Source organism: Mirounga leonina, unplaced genomic scaffold (assembly GCF_011800145.1).
Source record: "Mirounga leonina isolate KUSES-001 unplaced genomic scaffold, KU_Mleo_1.0 Mir_115, whole genome shotgun sequence".
Classification (NCBI taxonomy): domain Eukaryota; kingdom Metazoa; phylum Chordata; class Mammalia; order Carnivora; family Phocidae; genus Mirounga; species Mirounga leonina.
Genome location: NW_023270268.1, coordinates 6633396 through 6653607, shown reverse-complemented (window position 1 = coordinate 6653607; position 20212 = coordinate 6633396). Strand labels below are relative to the sequence as shown.

At 43.3% G+C, this 20212-nt stretch overlaps 1 long non-coding RNA gene across 1 annotated transcript; it reads left to right on the top strand.

Moving 5' to 3' along the window:
* Positions 1–164: 164 nt before the first annotated feature.
* Positions 165–15610, top strand: LOC118001947. Its single transcript, XR_004676893.1, has 3 exons — positions 165–1126; positions 1285–1439; positions 14952–15610. It is a non-coding gene; the product is annotated as an uncharacterized LOC118001947 (long non-coding RNA).
* Positions 15611–20212: the final 4602 nt, after the last annotated feature.

Below are 20212 nucleotides of genomic sequence, written 5' to 3'. Positions count from 1 at the left end.
TGGCTGTATAGGCACCGAGCTAGCCAGAATCCCGAGAAGGAGGAAGTTGACAGTGGAAGGGAACAAATGCTTAGGAAGGAGTTCAGAGAGGGTATCAGAAAGCCAGAGGAGAGCCTAAAGTAGCACGAAGGTGGTAGCCACACTAATCATGGCGACCAAACGACGACCCAGTGGAGGGGGTGGAGCCACTCCTGGCGGCTGGTGTACGCTGCCGTCTCCCCGTCGTCTCATTTATTGGTTTGTTTGAGAAGGAATCAGAAAGGCAATGGGTGGGTGTGGACGTCAGTCAAAGTTAGTCCCGCCTCTGGACTCTCCGCGCGCTTCTCAGCGCCAGGGCCGCGTGAAGATCGCCAGTACGTTGCTCGCTTTGCCCTTTTCCCGGAGTGATGTCACGGCGTATCCGTCACACCCTCGAGACGTGCAAACGGCTCGGTAGGGTGTGGAGAAGCTGGAGGGCGCAGCTGGGTGGGGTAGCCTTGGGGTGTGGACAACTGCCTACCAGGATGAAAGGCCTTGAGCTGTGGGACGAAGTGGAACTGGAAGCTTGCCCCTTGACACTTTTTTCAAGGGGGAAGTGCTCTCTGCAGCGTCTGTCGCCACCCTCTCTGTCACCTGATTGGGCAGGGAGGGGAGTCCTTGTCTATTCTCAGCTTTGGGTCCAGAGCTCAAAGGAGCACCTGTCTTGGGGGACTCGAAAAGTTGGGCTTTTTCTCCTGCCGCGGCTTGGGCCATTAAACAAGTGAGATTCGGTCCATGTGATTTGGCGTCGTTGCAAGGGCCTTGACTTTTGTGTGACCTCCCCGAATTCGAGTTTTCTCAGGTTGATCAGTTGGGTCCATTGGGGAAATTTCTGAGGTGGAAATTAAAATAGAAAAAGAGAGCATCGGCATGAATTGAACATCTTTCAGACCAGGAGTAGTCATTAAGGGAGAGAGACCTTCGCCGAGGCCCTACCAGGCCCTGGAAGCCCTGTGCTGAGCTCTTGCTATAAGGAGGGCCACTGACCACAAAACAAAAGTAGTCAACCAGGAGCTGCGGGAATGGAACTGTTAGGTTTCCACCTGGTTGGTGGGATTGGAGAACATTTCTCGTGGAAGAGGTGGCATTTGTACCAGGCCCTGCAAAGGTAACATGATTTCAACAGGTGGAAACTGCGAAAATAGAATATTCCAGTCACAACCAAAAGGCCATTTCCCATGTTTGAAAGCAGAACACAGGCCTTGCTGTAGGAATTGGTTTCAGCCATTACCACTTTACTGCTATGTGTTGCCTTTCTTTTTGCAGGGAGAAGAGGTATGAGGATCAAATATATAGGAGCTAAATCTGATGGTAAAGATTAGAGATCTCAAGGTTTGTACCGGTAAAAAAAAAAGTCCATAGAGACTGTTAACCTGGGATTGTTGGCCTGCGTGGACCATGGACAGACTTCAGAAGTTTGTGTAAGTTTTTTTGTTTGTTTGTTTTACTCCCTTGAAATTATATGCAGAATAGTATATACTTCAGGGAGAGATTTTGACCAAAACCTTTCTCCTTCCCCCTTCCCCAGTGGAAAGGAGCTACTAACCTAATAGTGAAAATTAGTATGTTAATTGACCCACATTCTTCATCAATGAGTTCTTCTCTCCCTCCTTCACACATAGCTTGATGGTGTAGTTGAGCCAGAATCTGTTCTGCAGATCTGGTTACTTTATTTTCCTGTCTCCAGGTCTTTCTCCATGTGGCCTGATAGAGGTTAAGATTCCATGTTTTTAATGAGCAAGGAATTGGTGGCTATTTGAGCCCAGGAGCCCAAACCTCAACCTCTTTCTCAGCTTATGGAGCATCTTCCATGTGAGAACACTGTCATAAACACCGGGTATACAGTGATAAACAAAGTGACTTAGTTACTGCTTTCATGAGCGTAGCGTCTACTAGAGAAACAGTAAACAACTAAGCAAATACATAAATAGATATGTTATAAAGCATCATGCAGAAAAGGCCAGTACAGATCTTCTTCGACTTATGATGGGGTTATGTCCCAATAAACCCATTGTAAGTTGAAAATATTGTAAGTGAAAATGCACTTAATACACTTAACGTCCCAAACATCATAGCTTAGCCTAGCCTACCTTAAACATGCTCAGAACACTTACATTCACCTACAGTTGAGCAAAATCATCTAACACAAAGCCTGTTTTATAATTAAGTGTTGAATATCTCATGTAATTGAATACTGTATTGAAAGTAAAAAACAGAATGGCTGTATGGGTACAGGATAGTTGTAAGTGTATGGTTGTTTACCCTGGTGATCACGTGGCTGACCGGGAGCTGCGACAGCTGCCACTGGCTAGCCCACCGGGAGAGGATTGTCCCACATAGCACTAGACTGGGAAAAGATCCAGATTCAAAATTGAAGTACAGTTTCTACCAAATGTAGAATGTACCATCATAAGTCTAAAAACTGTAAGTCAAACCATTGTAAATTGGGGACCATCTGTATACCGTGCTAGAAAATACTTAAGGAGTTTGGCAAACATCCTCTATGAGAAAACTGTAGAGGAAGCCACTCATAAAGAGAGTATTTTAAACAGGTAAAAGGAGTTTTAGGCACGTTTGAAGCTATTAAAGTGATACTTTCATTCCTGTTAGGCTGCCAGTCCTTGGATATGGCTCCCTCCATAATGTTTTGGAGGATGGGGAGTGGGAGGAGGGAGAGAGTGAATCTGGAAGCCTGGACCTAATATCAAAATTTCACCAAATCCTACCTAGGTTTCTTGAAAATACGACATATTTTCCTGGGGAGAGAGGCCTTGTTTTTCCTCACATTTTCAAAGAAAGCCTTGTGTTAGTTTGGATCTCTCCCCAAATCAGGCACTAAAACCCAGATTTGGATGCAAATAGTTTATTTAAGAGATGTCTCCAAGAGGCACTCTGACAGAATGGAGAAGTGAGACAGGAAGGAAAGTCATTAAAAGATGAATTAATGAGTGGGCTCAGTGATGCTGTGAACTGTCTGAGAATCAGGAACAAACCCCAGAATTGTCCCACGAAGAGGTAGCTGAGGTACTTACCCACCACCTCCTTTCCCTCTTTAGGGTATTGCTCCTGTACTTCTACCTAGCTCAGTGCTGGGAAAAACATGCTCCCGAAGGCAGAGAATGCACTCAGGCAACAGACACAGGCAATCTTCCTCATGTACTAGAATGCTCTGAAAGCAAACTCCAGAGTAAGCCCAAAGGGTATAGACAGCATCTACTACAGTATATAAACCCAAAAGTTGAGAATCACTGCCTAGACTGAGAAACCCAAAGGGGAAGTATATTCATGCTTCCCCTTCTTTCTTTGTTGCCTTTAAGCAACTTACCTGCATTGTGTTCTGCTTTTAGCACCTGCAGGATAGAGAAAAAAGGACTGATTTCAGGACTAGTGATGCCTTCAAGTGGTAATTACAGCTGTAATAATTCAAGTTTTTTTTTGTTTTTTAAAGATTTTATTTATTTATTTGACAGAGAGAGACACAGCGAGAGAGGGAACACAAGCAGAGGGAGTGGGAGAGGGAGAAGCAGGCTTCCCGCTGAGCAGGAGCCCGATGCGAGGCTCGATCCCAGAACCCTGGGATCATGACCTGAGCTGGAGGCAGACGCTTAACAACTGAGCCACCCAGGCGCCCCTGTAATAATTCAAGTTTTATAGGCTCCTTTAATGAAAGAAAATTTTTAAAGTCCAGAAATTGATGTGTATCCTATATAAGTAACCTGAATAAAGAAAAAGCACAATTTTATGTCTTTGTTATAAACCAATTTTCTCAGCCCTTCCATGTCAATGCCAGGACCAACTGTAGATTGCTAGACTCTGCCCCCCACCTCATCAGTCCCTTATCACATGTCACATGTGCTATAACATCATCTCTTGTTATGAGAGGGGACAATACCCATACCTTACATAGGTGTGCTTCCTCCCTTGTGCCTGGAACGGTACCCCACACAGGCCCATATTCAAGTGTCGTGTTCAGTAAATAGGTGGAGCATGAGAGTACAGGAGACATGCACAAACGAGGAGTGTGGAGCCTGGCAAGAAGCTGATATCTTGGCAAACCCAGGAAATGAATGTCCAAGGGGACAGGCACTGAGAGCATGTAAGAAATAGGTGGGTGCAAAGGTTACTGTAGGAAAAAAATGAGTCTGTGCAGAAAGGAGAATCTCAGCGTCGAGCTGGATTCTGAGCCAGAGAGTAGCTTGAATGGCACCATGCAGCCAACTTGATGAGCTCAAGCCGAATTAAGCAAAAGATGGGAAATACCTCACTGAGGTGGAGCAGGTTCCTATATGCCTGCTCCATTTCAAATACTACTCTTAAGGGTTTAGTATGTCTAAAAACCTACCTCATTAGGATGTTTATTGTAGCATCATTGTAATAGGGAAAAACTGGAAATAATCTGCATGTCCTTTGATAGAGGACTGGCAATTGCTTGTATTTCAGGATACATAAGAAATATGTGTGTTGTTATAATTAATGCTAGCAAAAATTACATCCCCAAAAGTTGACTCGTTTAACCCAGAAGCTTATTTCTCACGTAAAGTCCAATGCTGATGTTCCTAGTTCCTTTCCTCCAAGCAAAGAATCAGAGATTTTGGTGTCTAATGTCTTGTGGCAGCATCTTCTAGGGCCTCCTTGGAGTCCTCCTCTGGACTCTGCATTCAGCCAGCTAGTTAGCTAAGAGAGAGAAGACCACAAAAGGTAGCAAACACTGGAAATTGTGTCTATTACTTCCTCCCTTGTTGTGATGGTCAGACCAGGTTGTCTGACCCCAACCTAAGTCAAGGAAACTGGGACATGGCTTCCTGTGTGCTCAGGAAGAAGAAATAGTGGTGAGCATCTGGCCAATCTCTACTGCAGCTACTAACTTTGGTTGCCTCCAGGCCAGTGCTACTGACTTCTTGAGGAAGAGGAGTAGGAGGAATATGCTCTTGTACACATTGGATTTTATAAATCCAAATATTACCTGTTCAAAAAAATTAATTAAAAAAGAGGAGACTGTAAAATTATGGGTCATCCATACCGTGAAATATTACACAGCAGTTAGAAAGAATGAAGTACATCTATGCATACTGGAATAGGATGATCTACAATTAAGGTAAACAAGCAAGTTTTAAATAAATTAGATTTCAGCATTGCTTAGTTTGGGCTACTATAATAAATTACCATAGACTGCTTGTTTAAACAACAGACATCTTTTTCTCGCAGTTCTGGAGTCTGGGAAGTCTAAGATCAAGGTGCTGGCAGATCTAGTGTCTGCTGAGAGCCTGCTTCCTGGCTTTTAGATAACTGTCTTTTCATTGTTTCCCCATATGGTACAGAACAGAGAGCAGGAGGAAGCCCTAATCCCATTTATGAGGGCTCCACCCTTATGACCTAATTACCTTCCAAAAGTAAGCCTAATAGCATGTTCAGGGTTAGGATTTCAGTATATGAATTTGGGGGAGACACAAACGTTTAGTCTATAACATACATGTATGTGAATGTATAGAATAAGGTCTTGGAAATGCTTGGAGGTGCAATACACATTTGCGTGTATTGCTATAACTGTAAGAACAAAACATTCCAATAATTTATAGCACTAACAGTGTAAATTCTTGAAGTAATTCATTAAGATTGATTCCACAACAGTATTTTGGGGGCCCAGAAATAGAAACCCCAGCTGCGTTAATAATCAAGAAAATGCAGATTAAAACTAAAGTGAGGGGGCGCCTGGGTGGCTCAGTCGTTAAGCATCTGCCTTCGGCTCAGGTCATGATCTCAGGGTCCTGGGATCGAGCCCCACATCGGGCTCCCTGCTTGGCGGGAAGCCCGCTTCTCCCTCTCCCACTCCGCCTGCTTATGTTCCCTCTATCGCTGTGTCTTTTTCTGTCAAATAAATAAATAAAAAACCTTTAAAAAAAAAAAAAAAAAACTAAAGTGAGATACCATTTCACCCTCACCAGCTGGGCAAAATTTAAAAGCCAGGAAATACCAAGTGTTGGCCAAGATGAAGAGCAGCAGAAGCTCTCAGGCTTTGCTGGTTGGAACGTCACTTGATGCAACTTTTTGGAAAGCAGGTTGGTATTACCTAGTAAAGTAGAACCTGTGCTTTCCCTGCAGCCCAGCAGTTCCACTCCTTGGTATATATACCCTAAATAAACTCCTGTGCGTATATTCCGAGCAAGATATATGAAAAGACTTCTATCATATGCTTTATAATAACTAGCTAAACAAAGGAAGTCACCCAAATGGAATGTAAAAACATCTATAGAATGGGTACTATATACAGTGGAAAGGTACTTATTACAGCTATATAAAAAATGCAGAGTAATCTCCAAAACAGTAGAAACAAAGTAACAGAAGAATACCCACGCTATGATTGCACTCACAAAAAGGTCAAAAATAGGCACAATTGAATAAGCTTTTCTGTATTCGATACGAAGAGCAAGGAAACAAAAAAATCCAGTTTGGTGATTGGCTCTAGGGAAAGGAGAGGGATGCTACCAGGGTCAGTCATGCAGAACACTTTCAAGATTTGGGTTACAAGTGCTCAATTACTTGTGTATGTTTGTGTGCTTTTTAAAGTATATTTCATAATTTAAAGTTTGGTTTCTCGTATCTCAGGCAGTACTGAAGTTTATGGTACCCCACAATCTGCTCTTTTCTTTCAAACTGAGGGGACTTCCAGCATGCTCTTCAGCCTGGTTTCACTGTGCCTCCCTGGGCCCCTTTGTTCAGACCAGTCCTCTTTTCAGGGATGCCACTTTTCTTCTCCACCTGTCCAAGTCTTGCTGGCTCTGCCAGCTTCAGCTGATGGTCCACCTCCACTTTGAATGCTTTGAGATTGTTCCAGGCCTGAGCAAAGTCATGTACACTTTCCACCTCACCCAAACCATTTCTGGGCATGGAGCCTGTCCTGCCATGGGCCCACAGTCTTCTCTTTTTGTGATTATTCTGTATTTCAGATTAGGTTGTGGGTCACCCATTAGGAGCGGGCAATACCCTATCACTAGAAAGGAAGTAAAGGATTTTTGTGGAGTTTTGGGTTTGGTATTTTGTTTTGTTTTTTTGCCCACCTTAAGTTCTGCCAGCATGATGACAATTTAGAAATGTATGAAGAACTGCATTTCTCTCCTTTCTGGGGAAGTTGGCAAAAAGGTATATGCCATTTACTTCTCAACGTCAGGCAGGAGTTTCAGAATCTCTGAGGGTGGCTATAGTTTATAAAAAACATTTAAAAATGCAGGTATCTCTCATTAAACTCAGGAACCTAATACTCATTTATCTTCTGATAACTTGGTATCCCTCCCTCTCTGAACTCAGGAAATGAATAGATTCAGACAGCCTGGAACTTAATGCCTAGTTTCCTAATATAAATTCAGATAAAAAGCCCAATAAAATCTTTATAGCAACAATTAAAGTGCTTATAATGTGCCTGACAATGTGCTGAGGGATATAAATACCTCATGTAGTCTGTAAAATAGCCTTGTGAGGTTTTTATGCCAGTTTTACAGATGAGGAAACAAACTCAGAAAGTTTGAGGACTTGCCTCCAGAAATTCCTGGAAATGCCTAGCACAGTACCTGCCTTGTAAGTGCAGAGTAAGTGATAGCTGTCATTTACTAGCTGATGGGAATAGAGCAAGAAAGCATTCTGGGGATGGAGGTTAAGCAGCAGTGCCTGCTATATGTCTGACTCAAGTCTGCTTACTCAGGACAGACAGGTTTCCACCATATGCATGATGTCATTCACACCACACTGCTGCTTGCCCGTGGCACACCACCTCATTTCTGATTGCAAAATCTGATGGAGGAAATAAAGGCTTTCTCTCTGATTCTCAGGGAATTGTGAAGGCTTGTTTGCCTTTAGCATCCAACCTGAAAAAGTGAATTCATGTTTCAGGTCTACCAAAATTAGACTCCCGGCTGCCTGGACAATGAGTTGGAAAATTCAGGACACAAGAAATGGGAACAAAAGTGCCCTATCAAATGCAGTGCCCAGACGTTTATGAACTGTTCTCCATATGCACAGCTGTGAGCAGTCTGCCTCAAGAGGAAATTGCCTTCCATCATCCAAAGGGACCTGGACCCCAGAACTGATGTTATTTCCCTGCTGAATGGCAGCGGACCATGACGGAGGGCTCCCCGTGACCTTAGAGCAGAGTCTGAGCACCCCATCCAGCAGACAGAGAAGGTGTTATCCTACTATGAACAGACTCTTCTGGTTCAGTCTTATGGGGGAAACTTGATATCTTCGGTAAATGCTAACCCAGTGAGCCCTCTCCACGTCCCCATGCCATCCTCCCATGGAGCTTCTAGTTGGACATGAAGATAATAAAGCCCACCCTGACCTCTTACATAGAATTACATAAAAGTGTATGGACATTATAGGTAGGGAGGGGTTTCTACCTGCCCAAGAATTTAATCCACCCAAATCCTACAGAAAAAAAAAATAGTTAAAGATTTGGTAGCATTGTAGTAACTATTGTAGAATAGCTGGTGCTCTCATGGGCCTTCTTATGTGCCTGGGGAACAGCCTGAAAACGGGAACAAAGAGGAACTAACTCCACATATTGCAAGAGCACCCACTGATCTTCGGAAAGTAAAGCTGTAGAGACTGTGTTGCAGCTAGAAAAAACCTTTATCAGTAAGGAGTTGGGTAATTTCACCTGGAAATCTACATATGGTGTGCATGGTATGTTACATTTCACCTGGCAGGGAGACCTTGGAAGGAAGCAAATTTAGAGTGCCGAGAACCCCTTGGAGGGTTCTAGGGAAGCAGGTGCATATGCAAGGGCACATACAAATGTGGCATTCTTCTGGGTTAAGTAAACCAGGCTGTGGGAAATGTACTGCCAGGAGATGAGTGTGCCCACAGACCATCAATATAATTGTCCTTAGAGGGCCATAGTTCACAATTGTCCATACCAAAAGCCATGCCTAATTCACTCAGAGCATGGTACTCCTTCCATACTGTAGGGATGAAACCTCTCCCTACCTATAATGTCCAGACCGTGAGGGTCACTGCCCTGGAAAAAAAAGGAAGAGGGAATAAAAGTAACAGTTGTGTTTTCCAACCTGCAGGCATTTGGACAGGAGAAACAGAAGAGGGAAAGGAAGGAAGGCAGGCAGGCTCCAGGGTTCTCATTTTCCCCTAGCCACCCTCCCCAGTCCATCCAGATCTTGACTGGGGGAAACTATGGAAGACAGATACGGAGACTGTGGAGAAGCCAAGAACATCACAGGCTTGTAGACCACTTCCCCAGGTATGACATGAGGGAGGCTTCAGGCTGCTAGGGGAAGCCTTGCGCCTGGCTTTGCATCATGAACAAAATACTGTAGGAACAATAATGTAGCAATGACGGAGGGCAGAATCTAAGCCAGTGAAAACCAGGATACCCTACCCAGTTCCTATACTTGTTCTACAGGAGATCAAAAGCTTCCCTGTGTCCCACAAAGGCATGAGGAAGTGTTGTAGAGGCTTGCACTGAGAGTTGGAATGAAAAGCCTGCAGGGGTAGGACTTTGTGGCAGAAGGCAAATGTTGGGACCATGGACTTCAGCTCTGGGTGCTGGCATTACACTCCAAAGACCAGATTAGGCCCAGTGCATCTCAGCAGGTAATTATAGGAGCTCAGGAACCAGACCCAGTCTTTCATGGCAGAACCAGAAAGACAGTACAAGGACCTGCTCACAGGGATCCAAGGCAACTCTTCTATCACATAGTCATATTTGTGCCTTGCCTTTCCCATACTCCCAGATAACCATCTTGAAAAGATGAAGGGGAAGAGGAAAGAGAAGCAGCATTTACTTAAGAGAGACCAAGTTACCCCCAAAGACAATGTTTGAACCAAACTCATCCCATCCATTATTTACTGGTAAATCCAAATCTCCCCTTCACACCCAGCAGGACGGGCTTATGCGAAAGATTAGATTATAGAAAACAAAGTAGCTCCATTGTCTTTGCACCTCCAGCTTATAGGGTGAGTAAACATGCATCCCTGCTTTAACTTTTCTTGTGCTTTAGACTACAGGGCAGTCATATTAAGTGTCCAGTTACAATTAGCCCTTCAGTCAAGCCTCACCCTCACTGCTAGCAGTGCAGCAGGAAATGGGGGCCTTTGTAACAAGAGCAGCAGTGATCCAAGGCAGACCATGGGTGCAGTGGTCAACAGCAAAATGGGCAGAGCCCACAGTAGAGCAAGGAGGAGACCAGCAGTGGACATCATAGGACTGTGGTTGGATGAACACTGCAGGGGTTTGCAACAAACCCATTTTCTCAGGACCTCCTGGTTGCTACACACTGCATTAGGCTGCTGGCATTCCTGCTGCAACAATAGGCAAAATAACAATTTGTTTCTTTCTGCCCTAAAAGGCTGAGTGTAAGCAGTCCTGTGCTGATAGTTCGCCATAGTATCAGGTCCCAGGCCCTTCGCATCTTGTATTTACCATCCTGCAGCTTTTAGCTCCCATCACACATTCCTGCAGCATGAAGAAGAGGGAAAGTAGAGGGCACACACCTCTCTGTTAAGGTCATGAACTGAAAGTGGCACATAAAACTTTCTCTTCCATCCTAATGCCCAAAACTTAGTCATATGGCTACACTTAGGGTCTCAGCTGTGGCCACAAAAATGCTGTGTAACAAACAACCACAAAATATCAGTAGCAGCCAACAATAAGCATTAATTTCACATTCACATGTCTACAGATGAACTGGTGTTTGGCTAGTCTATGTTGGATTCAGCTGGACATGGCTCGCTGCGGCTTGGGTTCAGATCTCATCCTCTGGGATGTATCTCTCATCCTCTAGCCACCACCAAGCTCCCCAGGCCATGAGCTCATCACGGTAATGACCTTCATGGTAATAGCAGCATATGTATGCCTTGGTAAGTCATGTACATAGGTTAGAAGCTATGTGGAGAAGGTTGCCTGAGAGCAAGATTGGTGACCTGGCAGAGGTACGAACCCTTTTACTTCTGCACTTACCTGTCCAGAATCAGAATGGCAAGATGAAGGTCTGAGCCCACCAATTTCACAAGCACATTTAAAGCCTTTGCTTGGATCATGTCTGCTACCATCCCATTGGCCCACACAAGTCACATACCCAAGCTCAACATCAGTGGGTCAGGAAGTATACTCTCACGAAGAGAGGAGGGAAGTAATAAATGTCTTATAAATGTCTATGGTCTTTAGCAGGGTGGCCATATTAACTCCAGTTAAAACTCTGGAGTTCTATCCTCAAAGAAAGAAAAGGAAGCTAGATTTTGAGGATACCCTGTGCTACAGCGTGTATCAGTCAGGAGGCAGTTTCTTCTAATAGTTTAATGGAACCATGGATGTGTTCCCTGGTGGAAGTATCCTCTTTGGCACTAGAACTTACAAACCCACCAAGCCCAAGTTTGCAGAGATGAGAAGCACAAAAATTTCTTTGTAATTCATCAGGTGTAACAGTGAGGAGGGTCATCCCCCTCTTTACCCCTGTTTCCCAAAGCCATGCATTCTGGCTATGGCACCATAGACTGGCTGCTGATTTTCAAGGCTTATAAACTGAGACTTAAACAGGCCCACCCACTGTTCTACCAAACTAGCTCTTTCTGGGTGATAGGACATATGGTGAGACCAGGAATTCTAAGAGAGTGAGGCCACTGTCCCACTTGGTTTGCCATAAATGTGTCCCTTTGATGGAAGCAGCATCGTGTGAGATCAGTGTGGCATGAGATAAATGTGGCATTTTGCAAGTCCATAAACTGGTGATGCTGGCAGAGATGCTGCAGGCAGGAGAGGCAAATCCATACCCATGCTATGTGTGTCTATTCCTATAAAGACAAAGAACTTTCCCCAGCATGTTGAAAGGGGTTCAGTAACTGGGTGTCTGGCTGGCCCCTGTGGAAGTGGTACCATTTCTGGGCGCAACACAGCTTCTGAATAAACAAGCTGGGCACTCAGCAGCAGTACTCAGGGAAAGTGTAGCACTAAATGTCTTATGTTACAGAAGAACAGTCAAAAATCAATGACCTCAGCCTCCATCTTAATAAATTGGAAAAAAAAAAAAAGTAATTTGAACTCAAACAGAAGAAAAGAAATAATGACCAGAGTGAAATTCAGTGAAATACTAAACAAAAAATAGAGAAAAATCAATGAAACCAAAAACTGATTCTTTGAGAAAAAAAAAATCTCTTCAGTTGTTAAACCGGTAGTCGGATGATCAAGAAAAAAGTACAGAAAACACAAATTACCAATATCAGGAATGACTGAGTTGACATCATCAGTTTTTACAGATATTGAAAGGATAATTTAGAAATATCATGAACAACTTTTTTAAAAATATTTTTTATTTATTTGAGAGAGAGAGCAAGCACGAGTGGTAGGAAAGGGCAGAGGGAGAGGGAGAAGCAGACCTCCGCCGAGCAGGGAGCCCCATGCGAGGCTTGATCCCAGGACCCTGAGATCATGACCTGAGCTGAAGGCAGACACTTAGCCACCCAGCACCCCTCATGAACAACTTAATGCCAATAAATTTAACAACCTAATGAAATGGATGCATTTTTAATGCTTTTTTTTTTTTTAAGATTTTATTTATTTATTTGAGAGAGAGAGAGAGAATGAGAGACAGAGAGCATGAGAGGGAGGAGGGTCAGAGGGAGAAGCAGAGTCCCTGCCGAGCAGGGAGCCCGATGCGGGACTCGACCCTGTGACTCCAGGATCATGACCTGAGCCAAAGGCAGTCGCTTAACCAACTGAGCCACCCAGGCGCCCCTTTAATGCTTTTTTTTTAAAAAAGATTTTATTTATTTGAGAGTTCATGAGTGGGGGGAGGGAGAGGGAGAAGCAGACTCCCCTGCTGAGCAGGGAGCATGTCCTGGGATCATGACCTGAGCTGAAGGCAGATGCTTAACCAGCTGAGCCACCCAAGTGCCCCGAAATGGATGCATTTCTTGAAAGACACAATACTGGCAGTGGCCAGATCAGCTTGATGAGGGCAAGTCTATGTTGTTGAGCCCATCACTGTCTCCTTTCCTGTCACCATGGCCACTTTGTAAATGGGTCTATTGAGCAAGCACCAGGGTATCTGAGGAAGAGGCCATCCAATGTCCACGGGTTGGGTCATCTTGTCCTCCTGATTACTGAGAGTCTCATCTACAACAGAGGCCCTTGGATGAGCATTTATGTGGAACATGCATATCTATACTGTGTGGATGGCAAGAAGTCCATCTTTCCCTTGACCACCTTGTCCCTGGTCTTCTGATCTTGCTCTCTGTAAATTCCTGACCAGCTGGCCAGCCTGTTAGTTACTCCCCACAAGTCAGGGTCGATCTGTGCCTTAGCTGACCTGTAGCAGAGCACTGCTCACTAGAGAACATCCCTTCACTACAGGCTTTTGGAGCCATTCCAGAGTGGTCTGTGGTGCAACACTCTGGCTGCGTCTGTAAGAGAAGCCCGTGCTTGCTTTTCCTCCACTAACTGACCTTATTTCTTTGGAGGGCATTGGTAGAATGTGGAAGGAGATATAGTCAGGCAGCGGCATTGGATACCAGGGGATTCAGGTAGTTCCCTATGTCTTTGGATCTGCCCGGTGTATGCCCATTTCTGTTTTATAATGGTAGGCTGACATGCCTCTCCCATTTTATGGCTCACTGGACTTGATAATACAGTTTGTGACAGGTACTTCAGGTTGGTGGAATCTCCTCATGTCTTTATCCTCCTCTACCTGTGCTTTATCCCACGCCACTCCCAGGGATGATTTGCTTATATGTGATGACACTGCATGTTATGGATTGCCACGGTCCCATTTCACCACAGCACAGAGGTTATCCATGTCTTCCTCAAAAATGTGAGCAACTCAATTCTGGAACCCTTTTTTTTTTTCAACAATTCTATATATTACGCAGTGCTCACCACAGGAAGTGGAGTTACCATCTGTCACCCTACAGTGTTATTACAGTATTATTGACTACATTCCCTATACTGTACTTTTCATCTCCATGACTTATTTTATAACTGGACATTTATACCTCTTAATCCTCTTCATCTATTTCACCCATCCCCCTACCACCTCCCTTTGGCAACCACCAATTTGTCCTCTGCATTTATGAGTCTGTTTCTGTTTTTTGTTTGTTGTTTGCTTGTTTATATGTTTTGTTTTTTAGATTCCACATATAAGTGAAATTATATGGTATTTGTCTTTATCTGACTTATTTCACTTAGCATAGTACCCTCTAGGTCCATCCATGTTGTCACAAATGGCAAAATCTCATTCTTTTCTATGTCTGAGTAATAGCCCATTGTGTGTGTGTATGGAATCCTATTTTAAGACCACTCCTGATACTAACTAGTGTACCAGTAAGGTCCCAAAAAGAAATAAATGGCACACTCAAAATGGATACCTCTAGGAGAGTTTGATAAAGGAACTTTTTGCAGAGTCATGGTCAGGAAATAGGGAAACCAAAAGGAATGTGCAGTAGTCCAGGACTGACAACCTTGGGGAGCAAACAGCCCTAGGCCATGACGGAGCAGGGAGACAGAGGATTACTGGAACCAGAGAAGGTAAGTGAAGGAAAACGCTGCCTGAAAGTAGCTATAGCCTTTGATAGAAAGGAAGTTGGCCCTCAGCAAACTCACAAGAAAGGAGGCAAGCAAATAAATACCCTGACTTCAGTCTCTTCCTACTCTGATCTCCTGCTGGTACCTCCCATTGGCCAACCCCAGTAGAAAACCAGAGGGCAAAGGGAGCCTATTCGGGTAATCCTTGAAGGTCAATACCCTGAGGCACAGAGCCTGGGAGAGAACCAGGGGAAGAGATATAGAGGAGGAGATGGATCTCTATCTAGCACACAACCCAAACAAGTTTAAACAAACAGGTAATTTACTGGCTCACATGTCTGAAAAGTCAAGCTGTAAGCCTTGAAGCAGGGGCTCAAATGAGGTAATCAGTATCTGGTTTTTCCTCCATTCACAGGCTTCATATACAGGCGGGCTCTCCCATCATGCTCCAAAATGGCTCCAGAGTGCATGGCCTTTTCAAACACAGTGGAATCTATCAAAGGATTCATTGGGTCTCATTGACTCTTGTTGGGTTACATGAAACACCTGAACCAACCATAGTGCTCAGCACCAGGAAGTGGTGGTTGGCTTAGATCTCTGTCTGGACATAGCACTGAGTGGAATCATGACATGGAACTTCAATGACTAGGAGAAACGTTGATGTTGAATAGCCAAAACTCTGTGCACCCTACATCTCTCTTCTCTAATGTATGAGGAAGAACTGTTCAATTTTTTGTACCTATGGATTACCCGGGGATCCTTTTAAAGAATCTGATGAATTAGGTCTGGAGTGGGGCTTAAGATTCCTTATTTCTAACATGTGATGTCGATGCTACTGGTCCAGGGACCAGACTTTGAGTAGCAAGGTTTTATAGCTACATAGTCCAATATGGTAACCAACAGCCACATGTGTGGCTATTGAGCATTTGAAATGTGGCTAGTAACTTGAGATGTGCTGTAAGTGTATATACACACTGGGTTTTGAAGACTTAATATGAAAACTAGTTAAAATCTCATCATGAGGGCGCCTGGGTGGCTCAGTTGGTTAAGCGACTGCCTTCGGCTCGGGTCATGATCCTGGAGTCCCGGGATCGAGTCCCGCATCGGGCTCCCTGCTCAGCGGGGAGTCTGCTTCTCCCTCTGACCCTCCCCCCTCTCATGTGCTCTCTCTCATTCTCTCTCTCAAATAAATAAATAAAATCTTTAAAAAAATAAAAAAATTAAAATAAATAAAATCTCATGAGTTTTTATATAGATTACATGTTAAAATGATATTTAAGATATACTGGGTTAAATAAAATATATTTTAAAGTTAATTTCACTGATTTTAGTTTTTTAACATGGTTACTAGAGAATTTAAAAATACATATGTGGCTTATATGTTTCTGTTGGATAGTGCTACTCTAGAAGGAGGTAATGAAGTGGATGAGGGTGATAGTCTTTAAACACATTCATTTGCACTTATGGATACTCAAAAAAAAACTAATATAGCAGGGACCACGTGAGACTTGCTTCATGGGTCCTTGGACTTGGCCCACTCCTCAGGAGTTGCAGATTGAATTAATGCATCAGTGCCTAGGATAGGGAACACTGGAATGAGCCTGCTGAGGTTTGAGGAGATTCTGGGGATCCCAGAGTTGCTCCTCCCAACTAGCAGTCACTTCATTTCTCATTCTTGTTTATGCAGTTGTCTGAAGCAGAAATTACTGTGCTTACCACTTTTCTGATCTGTCGTGCACACAACCACTAAACTAATCTCTGCACTCTGGTTTAGCCCTTTCCTGCCCAGATACATGCACCCAGTTGCAGCCTGCATTCCAGGGGCTCCCTACTGAACCCGGAGGGTCTTGTCCTTCCAGTCCACCAGCCCCCAATGTGTCTCTCACTTTCCCCATCTGTCCTAAGTTATTTCCTTACTGCTGGAATCTCTGGCTCCACCAACTCCACCTTTCAAAGCCCACTTCAAGGTTATCTGCCTCCGTGGGGGTTTTTCAAGACCTGGCCCACAGAAGCCTGCCTTCAGAACTTGTAAGACATGCTGTCTCTGGCACAAGCCAGCATTTCTGTTATGGAGGGCTATGTTGTCTAACTCTTGAGTTATTAAGGTTTTCCTGCATTTGTGCCTTGATTCCTTGGGCTTTAAGTTCCTTGAGGACAGAGCCCTGTTTGGTTTATGTTTGAATTCTGCTTTTGACCGGGACCCATATAATAAGTAGATCCTCAAAAAGCACAGTTTGGTTCATTTTCCCAACATAAAATGCTAGTTGAAAATACAAAGACTTTTATTTATGCATAATTATATATTGTCAGTGATCATTTGTATAATGAAGGGTATTCTTCTTTTAAAACAAAATAGTAGCTAAATTCTGGCGAGGATGTGAAGAAAAGGAAACCCTCATTCACTGTTGGTGGGAATATAAACTAGCAGAGCCACTATGGAAAGCAGTATGGAAATTCCTAAAAAAATTAAAAATAAAACTACTATATGATGCAGCAATTCCATTTCTGGGTATATATCCAAAGCAAATGAAAACACTGTGTCAAAGAGATATCTGCACTTCCATGTTCATAGCATTATTTATAATAGCTGATACGTGGAGACAACCTAAGTGCCCACTGATGGATGGATAAAGAAGTTGTGGTATATACACACACACACACACATAAATTGTACACACACACACACACACACTGAAATACTCAGCCATTTAAAAAAGAAAGCCTGCCATTTGAGACAACATGGATGGACCTAGAGGGCATTATGCTAAGTGAAATAAGACAGAAAAATACTACATGATCTCACTTATATATGGAATCTAAACAAAGAACTAAACTCTTAGAAATCAGATGTGTGGTAACTAGAGGTGGGAGGTGCGGGGAGGAGGGAATGGATGAAGGTGGTCATAAGGTACAAACTGCCAGTTATAAAATAAGTAAGCACTGGGGATATAATGTACAACATGATGATTATAGTTAATACTGCTGTACAGTATACTGAAACTTGTCAAAGAGAGTAGATCCTAAGAGTTATCAGCACAAGGAAAAAAAGTCTTTTTTAAAATCTGTATGAGATGAGGGATGTTAACTTACTGTGGTAATCACTCACAATGTATGTAGATCAAGTCATTATTCAGTATACCTTAAACTTAACATAGTGCTATATGTCAGTTGCATCTCAGTGAAACGGGGCGGTGGCGGGGGGGAAGGCAGGATGGAAAATTAAGCTTTAATCATTGCATAATTTTTTTACTTCATTTTTACGTTAAATTTAAAAAAACTTATCTTGAGATAATTATAGATTCACAGGAAGTTGCAGTAATAGTACAGAGTAGTTTCTGAACCTCTCCTACAATTTCCCCCAATGGATACATCTTAAGTAACTGTGATACAATATCAAACCAGGAACTTGACACTTGTATGGTCACATTTGCTTCATATATCCTTTATTATTTTTTTCTCAATTTACTTAAGTATTTAAAACAAATCCCTGGGGCACCTGAGTGGCTCAGTTGGTTAAGCGTCTGCCTTTGGCTCAGGTCATGATCTCAGGGTCCTGGAATCAAGTCCCGCATCGGGCTCCCTGCTCAGCGGGGAGTCTGCTTCTCCCTCTGCCTCTGCCCATCCCCCGCTCGTGCTCGCTCACTCTCTCACTCAAATAAATAAAATCTTTAAAAAAATAAAATAAAAACAAATCCCAGATACCTTTTATTTCATACCAATATACTTCAGATTTGGACTCTAACAAATTTGGACATTTTCTTGTGTAACCACAAAGCTATTATCACATCTTAAAAAAATATTGATCATCTTTTTTTTTTTTAAGATTTTATTTATTTATTTGAGAGAGAGAGAATGAGAGACAGAGAGCATGAGAAGGAGGAAGGTCAGAGGGAGAAGCAGACTCCCCGCCAAGCAGGGAGCCCGATGCGGGACTCGATCCCGGGACTCCAGGATCATGACCTGAGCTGAAGGCAGTCGCTTAACCAACTGAGCCACCCAGGCGCCCAAAAAAATATTGATCATTCTTTGGCATCATCTAATACCTGAATTTCCCCCATTGTCCCAAGAATGTCTTTTTTTTTTTTTTTTAAAGATTTATTTATTTATTTGAGAGAGCCAGAATGAGAGAGAGTACATGAGGGGGGGAGGGTCAGAGGGAGAAGCAGGCTCCTCGCTGAGCAGGGAGCCTGATGCGGGACTCGATCCCGGGACTCCAGGACCATGACCTGAGCCGAAGGCAGTCGCCCAACGAACTGAGCCACCCAGGCGCCCCAAGAATGTCTTTTTTTAAGAAGTAAAATACACATGACATAAAGCATACCATCTTAACTATTTTTTAAGTATATAGTTCAATAATGTTAAGTACATTCACATTGTCATACTGCCAATCTCCAGAACATATTTCCTTGTGCAAAACTGAAACCTTGTACCCATTAAACAATGACTCTCCATTCTCTCCTCCCCTCACACTCTGGAAACCACCATTCTATTTTCTCTATATAAATTTGGCTGTTTTATTTATTTATTTTTAAAGATTTTATTTAGTTATTTGACAGAGAGAGAGAGAGAGACAGCGAGAGGGGGAACACAAACGGGGGGGAGAGGGAGAAGCAGGCTTCCCGCCGAGCAGGGAGCCCGACGCGGGGCACGATCCCAGGACCCCAGGACCATGACCTGAGCCGAAGGCAGATGCTCAACGACTGAGCCCCCCAGGTGCCCCAAATTGGGCTATTTTAGATACCTCATATAAATGGAATTATACAGTATGTGTCTTTTTTGCAACTGGCTTATTTCACTTAGTGTAATGTCTTCAAGGTTCATTCATATTACAGCATATGTTAGAATTTCATTCCTTTTTAGGGATGAATAGTATTCCATTGTATGTGTATACTACATTCTGCTTATCCATGCATCTGTCAAGGGGTATTAGGGTTGCTTATAGAATTTGGTTGTTGGGAATAACGTTGCTATGAATATGAATATACAACTTTCTCTTCAAGACCTTGCTTTCAGTTCTTTTGGTTATATATTCAGAAGTGGAATTGCTGGATCATATGGTATTTCTGTGTTTAATTTTTTGAGAAACTGCCATACCATTTTCCACAGCAACCGCACCATGTTACATTCCCACCAGCAGTGCACAGGGCTCCAATTTTTCCATGTCCTTGCCAACACTTGTTATTTTCTGGCATTGTTTTATTGATGGTAGGCATCCTAATGGGTGTGATATGGTATCTTGTGTGTGTGTGTGTGTGTGTGTGTGTGTTTGAGAGAGAGAGAGTGGGGGGGGGGACAGAGGGAGAGGGAGAGAGAGAATCAAGCAGGCTCCATGCCCAGTGCAGAACCCAATGTGGGGCTCAGTCTCACGACCCTGAGATCACAACCCGAGCCGAAATCAAGAGCAGCCGCTTAACCTACTGAGCCACCCAGGTGCCCCTTATTGTGGTTTTAATTTGCATTTTCCTAATGATTAGTGATGTTGAACATCTTTTCCTCTATTTATTAGTCATTTGTATATTTCCTTTGGAAAAATGTTCAAGTCCCTTGCCCGTTTTTAAATTGTGTTATATTTCTTTTTTGTTGAGTTGCAAGAGTTCTCGATATTAACCTCTATCAGTTATATGACCCAAGAATGTCTTTTTACAATCGATCTGTTTGAACAAGGATCCAACATAG